Source organism: Homalodisca vitripennis, chromosome 5, assembly GCF_021130785.1.
Source record: "Homalodisca vitripennis isolate AUS2020 chromosome 5, UT_GWSS_2.1, whole genome shotgun sequence".
Taxonomy (NCBI): Eukaryota; Metazoa; Arthropoda; class Insecta; order Hemiptera; family Cicadellidae; genus Homalodisca; species Homalodisca vitripennis.
The window spans coordinates 160,075,892-160,091,607 of NC_060211.1; positions in this window are offsets into that span (position 1 = coordinate 160,075,892).

Sequence of the window (15,716 nt, forward strand, 5' to 3'; positions counted from 1 at the left end):
GCTGTTACCCGCTGCGCACTTCCTCGAAATAAAAATTTTGGCAATAAACAAACAGTATTCTGGTTAAAAACAATTATTGTTTCTTACTAAAACGAATTTTAAGGCATGCAAGATTTTTCGTTAACCTCAAACTAAACATGTGAAAACAGGAGATCGGAGTCACTTTTTTGGAGCCAGAAATGGACCGATAGTTATCTTTTTCAATGGCGATGTAGAGCTAGAGTTTTACATTGAATTTCAACTCTATAGGTCAACTAGTAATACACCTATCGTGTATGCAGTCAAAAATAAATCGGATTTCATTCATCAGCAACTGGATAGCGGTCAGCGAAATTACTTTGAACAATTACAGAACAAGACTGGTCACAAGAAAATATTGCAATGTTATTTTCGTTCACTCTGCTGTTGTCAAAATGAAATGAATAACGAAACTTACTGGCCAAAGAAAAAGTAAATATTTATTATTACAAATACCACATTATAATAGCCCAGAAACGTTTGAAAGTACAAAGAATCCGAAAAAGAATGTTCAGACTTTGAACGCCCTTTGCGTAATCGAGATAACTAAACCATTTAAACGTCAAATTTAAAAATAAATAACTAAGATTTTTTCCCGTGTAGCATGGAAAGAAACTTGACCGTGGCATGCGCAGAATAACTGCGCGGTGGCAGTCCGCTATTATGACTGACACCCCTGGAGCTAGTCGCGAGTACGATGTTTACGGCCAAAAAGAAGCCACAGAGAGTTCCTTGCCCTTTTTTTTTGTTTGCATTTCTAAAAGTTGTTTTCAAGATTGAAATGAGAGTTCTTAAAAACCTCAGTTGGCACCCTAGCTGAACCGAGTGCCCTATTATGTTTAGCCTCTGTCGGTACTATTTTCAACTCATACAATTAAAAATTACTTACGAAGTTAATTACGAGAGACTCGTCGGAAATGTATGGACTAGCATAACTAACGTTTACAGGTAACAGAGGTGGATTAAGGAGTTTCCTGAACTGTCCGACTCACTCGTTAGGGGACCAATTCTCTTTTGCTCTCGGTGTTTCAAACTATTAATTGCTTTACAACATGCTTTGGCGTCAGATTCATTTATACAATATATACATATATATATATATATATATAGTTATAAAGATATAAACATTAATCTGGAATTCTTATTTTTTTCTAAATATTTTTGTTTCGTTCGCATAGAATTTGGCTTTCAAAATAAACTGAGTAGACGAAATATTTTCTAACTAGCATTCAAACATTTGAGATCAATCCAAGGCTGCTTAGAATTGAAAAAGTACCCGTGTGTGAAGAATTTTGTTCAAAGTGAGCCGATTTGATAATAAATTTTAATGCACTGTTTACGTTAATTTGACTATCGTGTTAAGCTGTACTTAAACAATTTCCTGACCTGTTTTTTCACGATAAAGAATGTCGTCACCTTCTATCCACAGCGGCAGTGTTGATAACAAATGAATACAAGAATTCGGAATATAGTCATAACGTTATGCATACCTTGTAAATATAGTGCAATAGTCGTGTACTGCATTGCAGGGATTGTAAAAGATTTAATGAGAACACTCATATTTGCTGCAAAATGGTACAAACTAAATAAGATTACGCTTTATTTCGCTTTACTCGCTGGCAGTTTCTCTTGCACCAATCAATAATTATTTTACCTCAGGTAGTCAACCTAAAAATCATAGGCTGTAACAAATGAAACTCTTGCGGCAGTAAAATGCACTTCAAAGCGGTTAGACTTACATTATCTCATTCGACGTCATTAATAATTCATGGTGTAAAATATTCTCGTAACTCTTATTACGGTCTTGGTTGGAAGAAATGAAACGTTGACGATAATAAAATTCAGTCCACGTCAGTTTGACGCCTATTATCTCCTTCAACATCATTTATCATCCAACTAATGTAATATTATTATGGTAGCAAATGAAATGTTGGGGACAATAAAAGTTAGTCCTGAGCTATATTACCTCCATTATCTCCCTCAAAATTTCAAACATCTAAAAGTACTCATTAGTCATCTGATGGCCTCAGTAGTAACAAATGAAACGTTGACGGTGATAAAAGTCAGTCTAGAGTTTTTGTGACTAACATTATCTTGCTCAAAATCATCAATCCTCCAAGGTATAAAATGTTCTCGTTAGTCATTTGATAGCATCGTGTTAACAAATGACTTGGAACGATATCAGTAGCTCGTACTCCAAGTAACAACGTTTTTTTTATCTTGACAAAAAAAGAATACTTTCTTACATTGCTCCTATTCTACATATTTTTGTTACTACATATGTTTTAAATTATTTTCCTTTAATCCATGTTTTATCTAAATATGTAAATGATAATTTAAGAAAGTTCATTAAATCATCCATTAGAAAGAAATATGTGAAGTATATCATATATATGAACGTTATAAAACGATATTTTCTAAGATAAAATAAGTAATGATTGATATTTCACCATTTTAAATCAATTCTATTAATGCAAAACAAATTAATTTTATGACCCACAATTGAGCTATTTACAAAACTCCTTTACCCTAGTCAAACTTTGGTTTTCATTAGTTTTAACGTAATTCATTGTTATTCATTGATAAAATTTTTAAATATAGACTTATTGACAAAGGAATACGAAAATGTTTAAAATCGCTATGTATTATTTGTTCCTTGAATACAGAATAGATAAAGAAGTTTACAATAATGATTGTAACTAAGCATTCAGACCTAATGTTTTCAGGACTGTCCTGGTGTACGACGTACGTCCTATTTAAGTAATAAACTATATTGCAGTTTGCATATTTCATTTTACAGATTTCGTTGCCTGTATTAAGTTGTCCTTATAAAACCCTGTTAAGAGTTTGGTGAAAAAATCTTTAGCGTCCACTTACTGTGTTTATACTAATTAACGTATTCACATACTTCTTCCAACAGTAAACTTAAACGTCTCACCTTTAATTTTGTATTTTCAATAACTTTCCTAAAATCAGTATACACCAATTTGGTATTCAAATTTTTTTACAAATCCAATTTCTATTTTATTTTCTTATTAATAAAATTAGGCTTTATATGATACTACAATCCAACACGCTTGTGTGATATATCATACGTTTTGTTATTAATACAATTTTGGTGTAGAAACGATTGGTCAGACCCCTGCAAAATCGTCTCGTATTTAAATCTGACTCAGTTTATATAATCGCCTGTGGTGTATAACAGCTGACCGCGCTCACCGTATAACCTGGGGTGACGGCCTGTAACCACGGGTACACAAAGTGTCGACGAGTTGTTCAACAACAACATTAACATCATGTTTCATTCCTGTCCAAACTTTTATAAACATGTATGTACATTTGCTCAAAGTTCTGTTGGTTTCAAAACAAATATACCTAAACCGTAAAATAACATTTCTTGAAACTTGCATCCTTTTCGTAATTTTCTACCTGATATATAATCTAATTTATTTAATAAACACAATATAACGCTTTGATTTGAAATTTAGGTTAATCGGGCACTTTGGATTTGAATACATGTTTATACATATATAAAACAAATCTCATTTTAAATCGCTTTAAATTATTTTTCATGAAAATATGTTAATAAAATAAACCATATTTATATTAAACCACGTAATAAACCATATATTATTTTGAAAATGTTACCGAACGTTGTAAGAACAGTTTCTAAACACTTTTGAAAAATTTACTTTTTATACACATTTTTTTATATAAGTTCTATAAGTTTTTCTATAAGAGTGTTTAAAATTTTGATTGGAAACATCTCCTTCTTCGCAACTTCATATTTACTCATCACAGTACCCAGAGAAACATTGATTTTTATGGAAAATTTTTAGTATTCAAGAACTAAAAGATTTTACGTTTAGAATTAACTGATTATTTAAAAAACTTTCATCATTAAATCCTTTGATATTTTAACGGTTGGTATTTTTGTAGTGGCCATCAACGGTTTTGAGAATAAAACCAATGGGATAGAACTATATGATACGATTACTATTGAAATCTTTCAGTGATTGCAACTGAATAGAAGTATTACCAAACCATATACATTTAGTTAAATAACAGTTAGTTATTTCATCTTAATTGTTGAAGTACATTTTCTGTCTTTTTCATAATCGGAATTAATAAATGATAGATTGAAGTGCTAGGCTTTTTAAAATTATACTTTTGTATTACATTAGAAGCCCATTCAGAGCCTTTACAATGTTTGTAAAACTTTACATAACTATAAACAATCTGTATGCCTGAACCTATTTACTTTCATTAAATTTATATTATCTGTAATTTTGAAATGGCTCAGCATTTGTTGTTAATGATGCAATACAATTTAAACTGTCACAATAGTGTTATTTCAATATGAGAAGCACACACATGATGTACGTTTCCTCCTTCTGGGAGGAAGATATATCAAATTGTTAATTATCCCAAACTGGAAAATTAATTTATGTTAGAAGGTTTAATTTAACTTTCTCGACTAATTTGTTGAATCAGCCACCCGGAAAATTTGTCAATACCTCCAGGCTTTCAGTGGAAGAGGGTAGGATAGAGAAATGTAATTTACTGTTAGTTACTAGGTTGTCACATATTGCAGCCCTTATCTACACTTTTCCCCTTGTCAACGACATTCAACCCTTCATTTCCTACTCTTAAACACAAGCTGCTAATTGTTTAACAATTAGAGAACGAATAGATCTCATTTTGGTCACCAAAAGCCTTTTGTGATAACGGACGTTTCTGGAGATTTGTTTAGATCTCTTCTTCCTAATGCTTTCTCGACAGGTAGATCCAAATGTTTAGATATGGTTTTTAACACTAGTTTTAATTATCTGGGCCTTAGAAAACTTATTATGCAGGTGATAAACAAGTTTTCTGAACTTAGCAGATAGTTAAAATAAGACTTTTTTAATAACATCATTTTCAGCCAATTAATTAAATTCAATGTTTTTTACTTAGTAGTTTTACTGCTGTGATCATGTTGTTATAGGTGACTTAAAAACAGGTTTCTCTTTCAACCAATACTGCTATACTATAAACGTTTTCTATTTGGATCTTTGTTTATTAGTATACATAAAAAAACTTTTTCTACAGTGGCACTTGCGTATATTGTATAACAAAAATTTAGGTTATACAATATACGCAAGTGAAAAAAATTAAAGAATGTCTTATTTTACCAGGCGGAGTTAGGGCTAAGAAGCCCTCTCTAACACTTAACCTGGGGACCAACGGCTTAAAGGTGACTTCCGAACCACCACCAATGGCCGGGCAGGCGGGCCGCTTGCAAGGACAGGATCGCTCAGCGGTTCACCTATCCAAGCAGCGGCCACGCTCGACGTTGCTTGATCTGGTTATCTTGCGATATCCGCCGTACCCGCTAAACTGCACCATTGGCAAGTGCCACAATAGAAAAAGATTGTTTATGTATACTAATACACATAGATCCAAATAGAATACCTTTTATTGTATATATTGCAGTAAATATAACTGCAAGAACTACATAATTTCAATGTTCATTAACGATTTCACGTCAATATTAATAATGGGTAGCAATATATATTCATCAGCAACAAAATCCTCCTTGAATGACATAAATGGTACATTAAAAGTATAACTTAACGAACAATCCAGTAATACCACCAGGTATGCAACAGGTAATAATTTTCATTCACTAGGAAAATTGTGTACCACTTTACAATGTTGTCAACCTTGCCATGCAGCTGGCCACCGACAAGAAACTGTTCCGTACTGTTACAGGAAGGTAATTTCATGTTGAATATTTTTGGAGGTTATGAATCAATTCGCAATAAATTACAAATATTTTAAGTCTACATTATTTTTCTCTCAACCAATTATTAGAGTTTTCTTGTAACATATATTCAGAGTTCAATATTATCCAGTGATCACAAACTGCCATATCATCGGCAAAATTATTTAAACTTAGTTAGGAGAAACGTCAACTTAAACCAAGGTTTACCACGAGTAGACGCACAATAGTTAATACAACCCTAAAAATTCCATAATCAGCATGGTCTAAATGAAATACTGATGTCTAAAGACTAAATTATATTTGTTTAGAATGCATAGTATTCAATAAATATTTATTTTAGCCAATAATAAAATAAATATTTGGAGATGAAGTTAAAATTTCACTTTTTGATTAAAAACACATATAGTTTAGTCTTAAGTGTGTTTAAACTAATTGGTGTTTATAATTCTGCGCTGCTTAAGTTTGAACAAATTTGGCTTTAAAGACAGTTGCATATGTACATAACAAGACTAGTACAGTTGTAAATTATTAATAATACTTAGAAACCAAAACGTAATACATGAATTCATTTGCTAAGTGCATCTATACAACATATAAATTGGATTTGCTTTAACCACAGTTTACTTTGATTAAATTAAACAAAACTGAATTAATATGATAATTTTATTCATAAAAAAAATATATTAGGCCCTTTATAGAGTTACTAGAGGGCTTTTAATAGAGCGCACTCTGTTGCAGAAAACAGATTTTAAAGGATTTTGCTCGATTGTTCAGTAAAAAGTCCTTTGCTTACTATAAACGAGTACATCTCTCTCTCTGAGTTCATTGACATGGAATATGTTTTAAATATTAATTTTTGTTTTAATATAAAAAGGATTGTTAATAGAATCTGCGTTGTTTGTCTTTGTATTGTTTGAAGCTATTTCAATTAACATTTTGAAATATTACTGATCACTGCGACTTTACCTTACCTCGTTTTCGGAAATTTGCCATTGCTAATGTTAAAGAAATAGAATACAATGTTTCTATTTCTATACAAGGGACGAGTAGGGCGTAAAGAACTATAAGGGTTAAAGTTTTTTGTCATCTGAAGAAGAGGATACGGTTCCTTTTTTTTAATACTACTCAGTAATAAACTATAAACAAATAAATTTTACAAGCGACTACACCGAAAAGTGTACATGGACATTCTTAGGTTCCCTGGTTAACATATAGGTCTGTTCTTGTTTATAAAATCTCTCTGGGCTAGGCCCGACTGGTTACCAAGAACCCTCTTGATCCCGAAAATCGCTTTACGGCTAATTAATATTATTAATCCAAAGAGTCTGTTAAATTTAATCAACAGTTCTGTGTAAACATTGTTTTATCACAGCAAAACTATATATTTAATTAATTTAACCACTATTTTTTATTTTGTACTTATACATGTATGTAGTCTTGAAAGCATAAAGTAAAAGTGATAGTAACGACACTTCTTATTTCAATGTTTCGTGTAACCTCCGTTGAAACCATGAGTAAGAAAATATCCAGATAAGAATAGGGAATGTTTTAGTAATAATATAGTTTTAAATGTATATTTTAGTAAATAGTAATTATGCAGTACATGGTCAATACTTTAATGCAGATATGAAGGCACAGTTACTATCTAACTTTTACTATAAATCTAGACTCTTGGGAAACGCATCGTAGTTGTCTTTTGGCAGAATTATGCTTCTAAGACCTGTTTGTGTATATGTATTTCCTTGATCGAGAAATAAGGTCAAATAAACTATGGAGTAACAATGCTAAGACCGGAATACATTACAATGGCAATACATATGCCCTTTTCGACATATTTTCTTGAGAGTGGCAACAATGCAAATTCGACTTCGGCGTCGGAAATATAATTTACTCGAACCAAAAGTGCTCAAACACGTGCAAAGCCGACGAAATTGCGGGCGAAGCCGCGGGTAACCGCTAGTCTGTAATAATGCTGCCTTATTTTTCTATGATTGTGGACAGTATAATTTTTAATTTTAACCTTTTTCTGCCCTCTACTCCCTGCATATTACGACAGGAGCTGTGTCTCCGCTTTAGGCAAAAGAGAGATTAAGTTGTGAGTCATGAGATTCTTTATCCTCGGGCGCGTTCCACTGGAAACTAATCCCATTTAAACTTTCCATGTTATTGTTATCAACTTTCATTGTTGTTTAATTTGGTTGTTGTAGAACATCGTACAGTTCCAAATATAAGATAAAATCTAAAATAAAACTGTTCAGACTCATAGTTCTTAATTAATTTCCTTGTACTAGTGTTTGTCTATACGAAATCTAATTAATAAAACAACATTTTATTTATAGTCGATGATTACATTTATATTTTGTATCGACTGCCACAGACCATACATCACAGGTAATAGAATACTCAAAATTAAAGGTGACCAGGATTAGTCAAATGTGTAACTACTAAATGATTATTCAAAATTAAAGTAATTAGACTATTACTCTACCTCAAACTGTTCTGAAAACGGTTGAACAAACAAATACGTGATGTTTTAGAACCATTCTCAATTTGAAAAATAATGTTATATCTTCGTTACCAAAACATTGAAACAGTTCAATCGGTGCAAGTTAAATTTGATCAATCAGTTAAAACCTATTCTTGTGTTTAAGTCACAGTAATTAGTTATGTGCTTAAATATAGCAAGGTATGAAAGCACTAAATTGAATAAATACAGTACTTTTATTCTTACTAAAAATTGTCCAGCTTTTTAAATTCACATCCAACTCAATAATACTCTACCAAAACCTAACTCTTCAGGGCGTAAGTTGTTATTTCTTGACATCGGCCGGAAATGAGTTTTCTGACAGCTTTCAAATCAAAGAATGTTTACGTTCTGGTTCTGATTAGTAGAAGACATTGAAGTTGCAGACAGTATCAGAAAACATGGTTTCGTAGCGTCATTTGTTTTGTGTACGTTTGTTAATATATAATGACTGCAGTAGCCTATATATAACGAAGCAGGCCATAGGTTTTCTGCTATTTCTGGCAGTCATCAAGTAATAAATACAATTATGCTGTAAACCCATCTTTTCTTACTTACTCAATTGTTCATTTACTCTTGAGCTTAATAAATAAGTGATTCATCGGTGAAATATTTCATCAGTGATTTATCAGAGGAAAAAAGAAACTTACTAAAACTTAATTCCCAATAAATATTACCCCTAATAAATATTCAACTGATACTTTTACTGACTAAAAGACACTGACATATTAAAACCTTTGATAACACTAAGATACACAACTGTATTGACGGGAAACACTCTTATAGGCTCTGAAAACGGTGTAACAATCAATCGAAAACCATCGCAAAAATCGATATGTGATTAGCAGTTCGCAGTTTCATCAGTGTTACAAACTGTTACGAACAAGTGACCTCAGGAAACTTATCACATTAGTCTAACATTTTAACATGATAAAACTGTCCATAGCTAGCACAAAACAATGAAAAACCTTCAGAGTAGATTACTTATAGATGTAACAACTCCAACAACTATTCAGAGATATACGAGACCAGAAATTAGGCTCATTGTCCAAAAAGGCGATCATGCCTTCGTGAAGAAATGAGATGCTGCCCAGTCGGAAGGTGAATCTCATTCATAAACCTGGCAACACTTTCCTTCTTCTAATTTCTCTTTCATTTATTGCCTCTGAATTTTCACGCGCATGCGGTGGCAAAAACTGCAAACACCCAATCCATCCATAATGCATACATCATTTTAATGGAACCATCGAGTGCATCTCATAATTGTTACATCTCTTATCGAAGGACTTATCCAGAATATGATGTATTACGTACATCTTCTCCCTGTTGTGCTTGATAATTATTAGTTAAGGCCATAATTATTATTGGATTTGTATTTTTTGTTTGCTATTATTAGCAAGCTGATTGCCATAAACACAGAAAAACTAGTATAAACTAGACTGGAAGTTTTAAAAATAAAGATTCCCGCACCCAATTTGGTTTTAAATACACAAACTGGTGAGATTAATGAATTATTTTGTTTTCATGCATGAGAGACCAATTTCTTTTAACAGAGTAATATTTAAAACAACACTGAGGCTGTTACGAATAATGTTACCTACTTTATACATACTTTTAAGTATAATTTTCACGATATCCATTCATTGATACTACAGGTTATTACTTTACCGACCCGCTTCCTTATGTAGCCAAACATACATCCCTTTATATCCTCTCTTATATTTCCCGGGTTATAATTTAAATATATAACCAAACTGACATTTTCGTAGTTCAATTTAAAAAAAGGGATGTTCTCTTTTATTAAGATTACAATATAGTAAATTTTTTAATAAAAGATTACGGTTATGCAAATATGCGTGTGCTTGCTACATTTTACAAATATTTTTAAATATAAATATATATACAAACTTTACAATTAACAGACGGACACAGAATGTAAGGTCACTACAAAAATATCCAAAGCGGTGACGCTGGTAAATTTAGCTGGTGGTATACCGATTACCACATTTAGCTGTCTAGAACATTCTCTTGAGGTTGTATAACGACAGACGCCGCATTGTTGTCTTAAGATTAACATTCCTCAGGGTATTGCTTACTCACGGGACTCGGGAGGGAATCTGTCGATCATTACAGCTTCCTCCCTTGTTCAGATAATGTCAGATTTTTATCCGGCCAAAGATATATCCTAGTAAATCTTGTGTTCTTGCGCATTCAGAAGATGACATTGGACTTCTTTTTAACGTAAAAGATTTTTAAATAAAGTTCGGATATAAGTGTTTTTCAGTATTTTTCCGTTGTGACATGAACTAGAGTTGAATTTGCTATGATCGGAAAAGCTTATTAATTCATTTCATTACCCTGATTTGTGCTACTCTTCAAATAAAATAAAATAAGACTTCTTCAAACAATCTGGTTCTCATCAAACGAACATGACTCCAGATTCCAGACGCTGCAATAAAAGTAAGTCGAACTGGAACTAAACTCAAAGTTCAAATATGTTTAGAAATATTGTACAATGAGACAATCGGACAAAACCTACAGTTATAATCAAACTATTAACCAACAGTGGGATATATAGCTATAAAAAATCAAAATTATTAAATCTTACTATATATTAGTATAATCTGTCTATATATACCTAGGGTGTAAATGTTGAAATGTACGAGAACTGCCACCTGTTCTCTTCTAAAGGTGTCACCCCTCAGAGATCAAAGTTAAGCATGCTCTTAAATTAACAAATTAACAAAATGTGTTTATTCTCTATTTCAAAACGAAACATTCCACGCCACTGAATTAAAGATGTATCTGATATTTGACACCTAGAGCTGAACAACAAAACACAATTAAACAACACAGCCTTACTGCAGAAACACGACTTCCACGTAAAACAGGTAAGGAGAGAATAAGGTGGAAATTTCTATGCAAGATGTTAGTGGAGTAACATCTAGACAGACAATAACTAGGATGGTGAGAGTAGGATTAAGAAGAATCGGCTGAAAACATTAGTCCTTATATTTCCTTACGGTTATCAATCATCTTTTCTGTACTGTAATCTATCTTACAAGTTTTATCGCCATGTTCTTATTGAGCTTTTAATATAAGGATGTGGTTAAATTTTAATCTTGCGTTTTATCATAACTGAAGAAGACATTAAACGCCATTTGTCGAAAAGTTGCTTACAGTCTTGTCTATCCTATAATTATATCTAATGTTAAATTAATAACAAATGACTTCATCACTAGCTAATGGTTACAGATTGAAATATTTTGTTTTCCGTAAAATCTATACCAATCAATATTGTATACTGGAGTCAGAGAATACCTATCTCTATGTCAAGATAAAAACTAAACACTACCGTAGTATACCTAAATTACTTGAAGATTTAAGAAACGTGCGTGTAAAATGCTAATGGCCATTATCTGTGGCCTATAGATCAGGAAACCCATGAAAAAGATGTAATCATCGTAAGTAATATTAAACTTGACCTCAAAGTAATGAAAACTCTCGATGGAGGTAGGTTAGAGGTGCCTAAACCAGTCTATCAGTACCACTGAAATGGATAGAAGATGCTTCTCTAATTTTATTCCCATCATATCCTGTGGCCTATCCAAATAATGAAAGATTATTTCAAGCTTAAAGTTTAAGAACAAACTAAAAGTGCTGTATCCCTTCGGTTATTAATGATTACTTGTTTATGTTAATTATAATACATTATATTCAGATAAAAACGAGTGTAAGTTAAAATTAGATTTCTGAGATTGCAACTAGGAATTGTTATTTACTTTTTTAATAAACAAAAACAGTTTGAGGAAAAGCTTACAATAAAATACGTGTTACTTTTACCTATTTGATGGATTCTTATACTGACCAAATAATAAAAAATAACTTACATCACTTAAATGTTCCAAGGAATAAATTATATAGTAGGGGAAATTGATTTCGTGATAAATATTTATAAAGAGAAGATAGAGACGGGCCAAAAATGTTTTAAGAATGCTTAAACAGATAATATTAGTTTTAAAGCTGGCTTCATTTTTTGTTTCTGGATAAGGCCAATCGGGAAAGGTATGCAACAATTTCTATTGCATTGATAATTGAAACAGACAAGTACAATAGGAATATATTAGTAAAAACCGTTCAAGATAACTGTAAGATTAAAATATCAAGCTAAATATAAAATAACTAAACTTTGTTTATCATGTACTTTTAAGGGTAAAAATCAGTCTTAAAAGGGCAATTGTCTACTGCTCCATTTCATATGCTATTGCAATATTGAGTTTATTTTAGTTGTTAATGTGCTGTCGGCTGTGGGAAACTTATCAAGAGTTCACAAAATGCACTCAATGAATAACCTAAACAAAACATTCGTTGATGGTTAAATCAACCAAAATATAATTCTTATAGTATGTTTTGAAATTTTAAGCGTTTAAGCGTGTAGATTTCGCTAGTGTAATATTAAAATCAATTAAGGATAATCCAAATTATGTTCTAGAAAAGGTTCTTAAAGTAACACTGCATACTAATTAATAATTAAGTAGTGTGAACAAATGTTATCTCCAATTTGCATTAAGTTTTTAGTTTTCTTTAAATAGGATTTTAAGCAATAGTAGTGCCTTTTTAAGCAAAAATCTTTGGCCCTAATCTATATTTTGAATTATAAATAACTTTCCCATCAAATTCACTAGCTCATTTTATGTCATATACTCCATTCTTTCAGTATTATATTCCTCCTCGGATCTAGGTAACCTGCAGAATCATTTTGATGAAGCTCTCAATCCCATGTCAGATTTGACTATCACGATTGGCAGTGAGCCATGCCTGACTATAAAATTCTATCTGCATCTTACTCCTTAAGAATAACTCTACCGTTACTAAGAACAACGTATTCTATTGGATACAGTAAAGGAGATTCAATACGATAAAATATCAATTATAGAAAATCTATCTATTCCGGAATAATATTTCTACGTCCAATTTACAATTTTAAAATTTACATAAATATATTATTTGTCAAATAAAATCATATGAACATTGATAGGGTTATTTTCAAGCAGCAAATTCTAGAATGCTTTTATATTACGATTCTTACGAATGAAATTATTATTAATTCAATAATATATTAATATTACCCTTGTTTGTGTTGACATAAAATATGGATACGTGTTTGATTTTATATATTTTTAATATTTAATCTAAAAATAGAATAGTTTCTTAAATGTAACAACTAATTTCATCATTTATTATTATGAGGTCCAAATAACTTCTGTACAGGTACCTGCAAGTAATATAACCATGTTTTGATATAATATTACTTCAAAAACACTCGTTTTATAGGTGTGACTTGATCAAACCAACCGATATCCATAGTTTCTGTGCTATTATAAACAGAAGTATTTTTACCAAGTGACCAACAAGGTAGGCGGTTTCGTTTTAAGGATAGATCACTCAGAAATCAATCCAGCAATGTGACTGCTTTAAGGAGCATTATCACCAATTGATGATTCGCAATTGTTATTTAGCGGTAGCCATACCTACAGCTAGTCACCTGATAGGAAAAGATTTAAGAATTTAACCTCTACCTATAAAGTGGTCCATCCCCTGTATATTTTGCTGAATACAATATGGGTTCAATATTCCAGTCACTTGAAAAAGGATATAAATCAGTTAATAGTGCAGTAATCTCACATGTCAACAAACTGCGACTGTTCCTACAACTTGCTGGGTCGTGAGAACCCTTCTTTTGATTGATAGCCAGAAAAAAATATATCACTTATAAAATCAGCTACAATATTATTGTGCCATATTGCATGGATTGTAAAGTTTGTCAACGAGAACCCTCATATTTCTTGCAAAGTGACACAATACAAGTAAGATCAGACTCTGCACTAGCAGATTTCTTGCACTAATTGATGATTATTATGGAAACTTAAATTCAACTTAAAACTCTTACGATGTAAGAAATGAAATGTGGACTGTAATGATTATCAGTCGAGGGCAGGTATTATCTCCCTCAACATCATCAATCATCCAAGGTATAAAATGTTCTCGTTAGTCATCTAATGGTCTTGGTGGGAACAAATGATTTGGAAAGCTCTCAGTACCTCTTACTCCAAGCAACAACGTTTTTTACTTTCTTGAGTAAACAAGAATATACACTTTCTTACATTTTCTGTTTTCTACTTATTATTGTAATTACATATGTTTTTATTTGTTTTCTTTTAATTCGACGTTTCCTCAGTTAATATTTAAATAATACAATTAAAATATTTTATTATTTCATAAATTATGCGTTAGAGATATGTATTATACGGAAAATCTTGAAATAGTTTAATGTTTTCTTCAGGAAGTCTTAAGAAAGATTTAATTTTTGTATATTTTTGAAAAAAAAAAAACACTAAAGTATTTAAAATCATTCTTTGTTATTTGGGATTGAAAGATCAAAATGCCTAAAAAAGTTGACAGTAATTCTCCTAACCAAAAATTTACATTTTTATATATTCAGTTCTGTCTGCGCATACATGCATGAATTTTAACTTTGAAATAACTAATATCAAATTTGATTATGATAAATCATGTCTATCCGTGATTGGCTGGGCATTAGCGTACGTTTTTACATTTCTGTCTTTGGTAACCATGATCCCGGCAATAAAATCATGGAATAAAATGCATTTGTAAACAATCTATGTAAACTCATATGATACTTAACGTTATATGATTGCACATGTGGCCTAAATATCCACAAGATATATGCAGAAAAAAGTTTGTTTGATGATTTTAAAATTTTTCATAATAATTAAAATTTACATAAGCAAAAATCAATGTTGCATGTACATCCATGAGATTTGGCTAAGCACAATTGAAGCCAATCACTCATTAGGTTAGGACAACTTCTCTTTTGTATTCCGTAAGAAATATTTTTTGTATGGTTGTTTGCCTGCAGGACATCTTTGCATGTAACCAGTGAAGCCTGCTAGGCGATACGTGGCGTTGCCTACTTCTGCATGGTTTATAGTCACAAAAATTTGTAAAATCCCACAAAATTGACTTCAGGCAGACATGAAATTGAACTGTGAATAAATTGCGGAATCCTTTAATAAAAGCCAAAAGTAAAATTTAAGTAAATATTTGGATAGATTAAGATAATCTTTAGTATCCAGAACACTCTATTAAGAACACCTAACAATTGATGATACCAAATTACTTTATACGTTTAATTTCAGGTAAAATATTTATAACACAGACTGGATTAAATTATATTAGAAAAGAATCTCTCAGTAATGATGTTAACACTACTCTATCATTAAATACGAGATAGACTTTCTCCATCATATCACTGAATACGTAATATTCCGTTCCGTAATTAGTGTCTGTATTTTTTTAATAGGGTTGTGATAATTTTTTTTTATA